This window comes from Pristiophorus japonicus, chromosome 15, assembly GCF_044704955.1.
Source record: "Pristiophorus japonicus isolate sPriJap1 chromosome 15, sPriJap1.hap1, whole genome shotgun sequence".
NCBI classification, from domain to species: domain Eukaryota; kingdom Metazoa; phylum Chordata; class Chondrichthyes; family Pristiophoridae; genus Pristiophorus; species Pristiophorus japonicus.
In genome coordinates this window covers 32,442,791-32,450,357 of record NC_091991.1, presented here as the reverse complement: position 1 = coordinate 32,450,357, position 7,567 = coordinate 32,442,791, and the positions used below count along the sequence as shown (strand labels likewise).

The 7,567-nt window shown below is 44.7% G+C and overlaps 1 long non-coding RNA gene across 2 annotated transcripts; it reads right to left on the bottom strand.

Moving 5' to 3' along the window:
- Window positions 1-3,643: 3,643 nt before the first annotated feature.
- LOC139281444 (uncharacterized) lies at window positions 3,644-6,142 on the bottom strand. 2 transcript variants are annotated; one of them, XR_011596878.1, is made up of 3 exons: window positions 6,066-6,142; window positions 4,832-4,992; window positions 3,644-4,569 (listed from the first exon to the last, which is right to left on the bottom strand). It is a non-coding gene; the product is annotated as an uncharacterized lncRNA (long non-coding RNA). The 2 variants fall into 2 exon arrangements; XR_011596877.1 differs by having other exon boundaries at window positions 6,021-6,107.
- Between the last annotated feature and the right edge of the window lie 1,425 nt (window positions 6,143-7,567).

Sequence of the window (7,567 nt, the reverse complement as noted above, 5' to 3'; positions counted from 1 at the left end):
CAGCATAAATACTAAGGGCTAGAATTTGCACTCTCTCCGCCCAGTTTCTCGGCGCTATTGGCCGTTTTGGCCGAGAACCGGGTCGGTGAAATTTTCCACAGCTGAGGCACGCGGGCGGTTTCGATGTACCACTGGGGAGCGGACCACCGGCGTGCAACATCCACAGATCGGCCTGACGCGAACTTTGGCTGAGCGGGACCCGTAGGTAAGTATAATTTTTTTTTAAACTGCCAATGAGGATCAGCGGAGCTGGTCGGTAGGTAAGTAGCTCTGCAAGAAAAAGGTAAGTGATTGGTTTTTTACTATTCATTTTCAAAATCTGTTGGGTTCATTTAATTTGAAAGTGTCTTGGAAATGTTTTTTGGATTTTTTTTGTTCGGTTTTTTAAAAAAATTATTTAAATTATTTTTTTGTTGTTAGGCCCAACCCACAGCCTCGGTGTAAATTTTTATAGATTTTTTTTTCATTTTCACCCATTTTCTTTAGGTACCGGCCAATCTAGCCGAAATTGCACTTTTTCGCCCAGATCGGGGGTGCAAGGCCCATATTTGTCACTGGCTGGATTTAAAAAAAAATTGGGGACGTTTTCACCGGCGAAAATCTTCCCAGTCTTAGCAGTTTTTGGATGGCAATCAGATGCTGGTGGTCTTTGAGGACATTCTAGCCCAAAGTGACAGATCACCCATTTAATGCCCAGTTACCGCCCGTTTTGGTCAAGAATGTAAAGCACCGCCCGTTTCACCTCCCAATTATCGCCGGCAGTAATTTCGGCCTATGATTACCGCCGGTGTTGCTGAAATGGTCCGCCCACATCTGCCACCCAGAAATCACCAAAAATTCCCCCCCTAGCATCAAAAAGAATTTTTTAAGGCCCGCTACTGCCTGTTATCACTCTGATCACAACCGCCCATTTTTAAAGTACCGACCTGACTTGGGCCCAGCGTTATGCACGATTAAGTATTGCCAGCTGGCACACAAACTTCATTCAGAGTGGGGATTACTAGAAACTTTTCACCATCATAACAGGCTGGCTGATCACTCCAGCTGTTCCGTCTTCTCCAATTTATTTTACATCGCAAAGCCAGAAACTTGAAAAGAGCAGTCAACTAGGCACTAATCTGACTGTAAATGGTCACCAAGCACCGTGACCTGCAACATCTCAGCTCAAACAAGGCACAGCTCCAGCGGGGAAACTTCAGATACTTTTGTGTTTTACTTCAATCTGCTATTGGCACTTGCAGGTCATTTCAAAATGAAGAGGGATTTTGATAGTAAAATAGGGAGAAGCTGTTTCCACTGGCAGAAGGGTCAGATTTAAGGTAATTGACCAAAGAGCCAGAGGGGATATGTAAAACGCAGCGACTGGTTAGTGGGTTAAACAACTAGATCAAGTTTAATTCTCAGTTTGTCGAGTTAGCTAATCGAGGTGAAACTGATGTCTTTGGAATTAGCCTCGACACCCACAATTTGGGAGAAGAGTATGAAAACCAGGGTTTGAGCTCCTGATCACTGTCCAATGACCCCTGCTGGAACTTGCATGGCACACTGATGCATGGATGGGCACGCATACACACTTTCGGGTGGCAAGTGACATGAGGGCTTCGGGCATCCTCCAGGGATACAAGGTGATTGGGCTTCGCCTGCCCTCAACTAAAGAGCTTGGCCCAACTCTGTATCGGATGCACATCTTTGCTCCAAATCATATTGTTGCCAAGTCTCGATTCTGGTACTTCATTTCTTTGATGAAATTGTCTATTGTGGACAGGTTTTTGAGAAGTCACCAGAAGAAGTGAAAAACTTTGGTATTTGACTGCGCAACAACTCTGTAGTGGAACCCATATGTACAGGGAGTACAGGGACCTGACCACTGCTGGTGCTGTCACCCAATGCTACCGTGACATGGGGGCTCGCCATTGTGCTCGTGCTCACTCCAAATCGTGACGGTAGAAGAGATTCCATCGAGCAAATGTCGCTGGCCTGCTATGATTTTAGATACAGAGTAAAGCTCCATCTACACTGTCCCATCAAACACTTCCAGGACAGGTACAGTATGGGTTACATACAGAGTAAAGCTCCCTTTAAACTCGGGCACCATAGGTCAAAGGTCAGTATCGATCCCACTCCATGTAAAAACCACGTCATTACCTCTCCTTCATGTCGGCACTGGTCTCGTCCTTGGTCTTCTCCATTTTGATGGGCGGCAGTCCCATCAGGCTGCAATACACCCATAGTGCCAAGAGCTGGAAAGTAGGATTAGGCTGGATAGTTATTGGTCGGCCGGCGTGGACACGATGGGCCGAGATGGCCTCCTTCCGTGCTGTAAATTTGATTCATAGCCAAATAGCCCAAAGTTCACTCGGCTCAAAGGGATAGCCACTTGGGTGAGGTGCTGGAGGGCTGCTGTGGATCAGAGCTCCAAGGAGATGCAGTACTTCCAGAGGAAAATAGGCTGCCACCCCTTTTCAATCTCACTCAGATGATATAACAGTCTGGGGAAATAGCTCCCACCTTCCCAACAACTTTTGCTCCCCATTACATCCAAGCAGAGATTTTTGAATTAGACTGACAAGGAGCAACCTTAGAATTTGTTCCATCAACAGCATGAGTTGAACTTCCATCAAGCTCCTGGGGCAGTTTGCATGGAGAGGAAGCAACATTTGCAGAGGCTGATACAAACATTTTGAGCTTGGGACGCATTGCAGCTCGTTAGCCTTTAGAAAGAAAAGCTGCATTTATTATCACGTTTCATATACAATAAAGTCATTTTTGGAGTACTTACAACTAGGCCTGAGCTGATCTAATTAAAGCCGGTCGCAGCAATCACCGGCAATGAAATATTTTATTCGTGGTTACACGTGTCCGGATGGGAAGAGGGAGAGGAGTGGTTCATTTTATTACTTGATCTTTTTTATAAACTGAGGAATGCAGGTTGACGAGGAATGATGCCTCACTACTGATCTCATGCCATGTCTTGCTAGCTGCCGTCAATTCAGGGACACACTGAACTCAGGATGTTTGCTGAGCGATGCTGCCTCGTGTACTTCTGGGTCCGTGGAAACAGACGCTCCCGATCAAAACATTATTTAAAAAATAAACCCAATTTGATTGCAGATGTTTCGCATCTGTTTGACTGGAGTAACTGACCAGTACATTTGTAACATGCTGAGGGGCTGATTTTGTGGGTGGCAGGAAAGGGATTTTGGAACATATGTAACACCACTCAGGAAAAAGTCATTGGAGTTAGTCCACTGAGCTATGCGTTGCTGAACATGAATTATTTGCTGGAAATTTTCTTTCCCCCCCGGGTCCTTTACTGGCTGTAGCAGGGCCAGGTAACCATTCTTCATGTAGTTTGACGGTGTGGTCTTGGGGCTGGTCAACTGCAGCAGGCATCACAACTGTAATGTATGCACCTGTGAGGATGTTCACAGGTTGGTAGAGCTGTTGCAGTGAGAGTGGCTAAGCCAGGTATGTGATATTCGCAAGATTGAAGAAAACCCCAGTTGGGTTTAGGTCATCCAGATGAGTTATGAGTTTGCAAGGGACACTGGCAATCACACATTTAAAGTTGTGTTTTCTAAAAGTTGTCAACTGGGACATTTTTCCCCTTCCCAGAAGTGAGTGAGACACAATACAAGAATGGTTTAATTGAATAAAATTTTATATAAAACTTGTCATTTGTATTAAACTTTAACAATGTAATAAAATAACAATTGTTCTTAATGAAAATTTTTACAAAAAAACCATTATGAACAACAAACAGCAACAGCATCAATAACATTATAAACACCACTGAAAACTACCCCTGCACCCTCCCACAATTCTACCTGCAGCCACCTTTCCCAACGTCTTTCCTCCCCAATTCCCCCCCCTCCCCCCCCGCATCCTTGGCCCTGACCACTTCCTCCTCCTCCCGTGATCAAGACCCCTGGCCCTGCCCACGTCGGGACCAGTACATCGTGCACCAGCAGAGCATCTCGAGCGTGTCTGCTGAGGAGGGCGACAATGGCAGCGTTATGTTTGGGGGTTCTGGGGAAGATGGAGGTGCTGAGGACCCATCTTCAAAGTAGGAAGAAACTGGTTCCTCCCGATGATCAGGTGCTGTCACCGTTGCTGGAATGGCACCGTGGCGTGCAGTACCATATCCCACGACTATCGATTGCCGCATGCCATTGGTGGTCTGGATGTTCTCCCTCACCGCGGCAATCAGCTCCACCATGTCCTCCAATTGACGGGCTGATAAAGCCGCAATGTTTTCGGACAACCCAGCAATGCCCCGGAGGAACTCTCGAATCAAGTCGATACTCATCCTGGACAGTCCCACCATGTCCAGGCGCTCATCGGGCTGGGAGTTGGATTCCGACGAGGAACCGGTGGCCGCCCGTGGAAAGGGCCCTTCAGGTTCCGCCACCCCTCCCTCCTCCTGCCCCACCACCATTGCAAAGCTTTGAGGAGCGGTCTCCTCCAGCTCCTGCAGCACTATCTCCTCTGTCTCTTCCACCATTTCTTCATTTGTTCTTCCCTGCAATGACTCCTCTCTGGTAGGAGCAGGAGGCTCCACCTGTGCAACTGTAAAAACATAACATTAATGGTTAGCGGCAGAGGAGGGGAGGGATCAGAGCAATTCACTTTGTGTAGGCTTATGTGGAGAACAAACATTTTTTACTGAGAATCATTACATGAAAGTATCATAAGCAAAGAATAGAGAAAGTACATAACATAAAACTTGAGTCCCAAACAGTTTGCTTTCCAAGTGGCAGAGTGTGATCAATCAATAAATCATGTTACAACTAACCACATTCTACATTATATTGCCATAAGATTGAATTACATGACTGTAGAACAGTCCAGGGATTATGCAGACACCCTCTGGGAGAACTGGTTCAGCACCAACACACGTGGCACGCGTTCCTTGAGGTCCGTCAGAGGAATAGTTTTTGACGGACCACTGCCCATTTTGCGGAGCTCCGCCCTATTTCCGGCTAGTTTTTTCTGCAAAAGGTGACAAAAAATGTGTGAACTAACTTGACACTAATACAGAACACACACAATATATAGGTACACATCCCCAATTAACTGTCCCCCGGTCTTTTCGTCAACGAGTGCACAATTTAAATTTTGTTAGCACGCAAATGTTGCCTGATGATCACCTGAAAATACAGAGGACTAACACAATGAGATCGATGATGGGAAATAAAAATGACACAAAGCTTTACTATATAATAAAACGTGGCACTGCTTAAGAGTCAATCGTCAATGCATGATAAAAGTTAGTACTTACTCTCGCAAAACCAGGGGTCACAGTCTAAGAATAAGTGGTAAGCCATTTAGGACTGAGATGAGGAGAAACTTCTTCACTCAGAGAGTGGTTAACCTGTGGAATTCTCTACCGCAGAAAGTTGTTGAGGCCAGTTTGTTAGATATAATTCAAAAGGGAGTTAGATATGGCACTTGCAGCCAAAGGGCTCAAGGGGTATGGAGAGAAAGCAGGAAAGGGGTACTGAGGTTAAATGATCAGTTATGATCTTATTGAATGGCGTTGCAGGCTCGAAGGGCTGAATGGCCTGCTCCTGCATCTAATTTCTATGTTTCTATATTTCTAGCCCAACAATGTCATTCCACCGTTTGCGGCACTGGTTCGGCGCCCGCATCACGGGCGCGACAGAGGACACCGTCTCAGCGATCTCTTGCCATAATCACTGATACAAGGATGGTGATGGTTTCCCTCACCCACCCTGTGTTAACTGATTCCAATGGGCCTCCACTTCCTCCACCAATGACTCCTGGGCTTCCTCCGAGAAACCTCCCAACTAATGCCCTCTCCACTTCCATGGCTTGATTTTCCATTTTCTTGATATTTATTTATACATATATTTGAATTTATTTATTATTATTACTATTTTTTAAGATTTTAAGATCTATTATTTTTATAATTACTACTAGTTATATTATTAATTATATTATTTTATATTATATAATTATAAATATACTGAATATAATCAATGTACTCCTCAAAACACCTCACAAGTCTTCTCTCAGCTCCTCGCTCACTGATCTCAACCAACCTCTGCAGCTTCAAGATGTCCAGTGCTGTGCTACTCTTTGCTGCGCAGGAGCAGGGTCACCCTTGACCCCGAAATCGCGGGAGAATGACCGCGCACGCACAGAGAAGATTTTCCGGACGTTTTCTGCAGTGGTTCTGCTTCCCTTACTAAAGATAAGGAGATTGCCGACCTTTCTCCCGTTCTCACCACCCGCTCCAGTCCGCCATCGCTGGGCTTCGCCACCACCGACATCGAGGACCCAAAAACCGCAGGAGCCGCACCAGCGGTATTCCAGCGGTTAAAAAGATGCAACTGCCAGAATCCGGGGCCAGTGATCGGAGGGGAAATTCTAGCCCTATATATCTTATTTTGTTTCCTTGCTGTATAATTGCATGCTCTAAGTCTGTTTTCAACATGCAGGAACATTCAGCTACTATCTTGCATCATTGACAGAGAATTGCACCCAAGTGAAAGTATTCTGGCTGTAAATATGCAACCTTTTATACCTTGCAATCACAGTGGTTCTTATAATATTCCCACATAGCACAGAAATTGTGATTGTAAGCAGTGGTTTTAAAAAATATATACTACATGTTGGCAATTATTTGTAAACCACTTTCAATTAATAGTCATTTGGACTATGAGTGCCTAGCCACCCTTGAAAGCTCAGGTATGCTTGTTGCAATAACCTTCACATTGCAGTACTTTCTGGTGTCCATGCATTAGGAACAAAATAAACCCTACGACAACGCATTACCAGATTTCAATATTTGAACATTGCTGACCCTGTTTTGCAAAGTACTCAAAAATTGTGTGCATCCAGATCTGGCTGTAATTGAAAATGAATGGCTGTAACAACACAAGAGGTTATTTTATATGCCTGTGTAGGAAGAAAAACTAACCAAAAGAAAGTGTTGTAGAATGTTTTCCCCCATTTAACTGCATAGATCATTTTAAAACTTTTGATGAGTGATCTTGTTTTGGTGTCAAGATTTTTGGAGTGCCTGTCTATTTGGGAACCCCCACAAATACATGTTGAAAGTAAGGCAGGAGCCTGGGAACGTCACCTCCCACCTCATTAGAATCCAAATGCTGGACCTATTGCAAGCACAGGCACAATGATGACATTTTGTGGAAATTGTGAGTTGTGGGAATGGAGTCCTACACAATGGACACTTTGCCACCACTTCCTCTTCACTGTACCAAAAAACTTTAGTGAAGGTTTTCAAACACACAATTCAATAAATAATGAAATATATCTCTGGCTACAGGTGTGGTGCCAGAGGACTGGAGGACTGCTAATGTTGCACCTTTGTTTAAAAAGGGAGAAAGGGATAGACCGTGTAATTACAGGCCAGTCAACCTAACTTCGGTGATGGGAAAATTATTGGAAAAAATACTGAGGGACAGGATAGATTTTCATTTGGAAAGACATGGATTAAATCAAGGACAGTCAGCATGGTTTTGTTAAGGGAAGGTTGTGTCTGACTAACTTGATTAAATTTTTCGAGGAGGTAACCAGG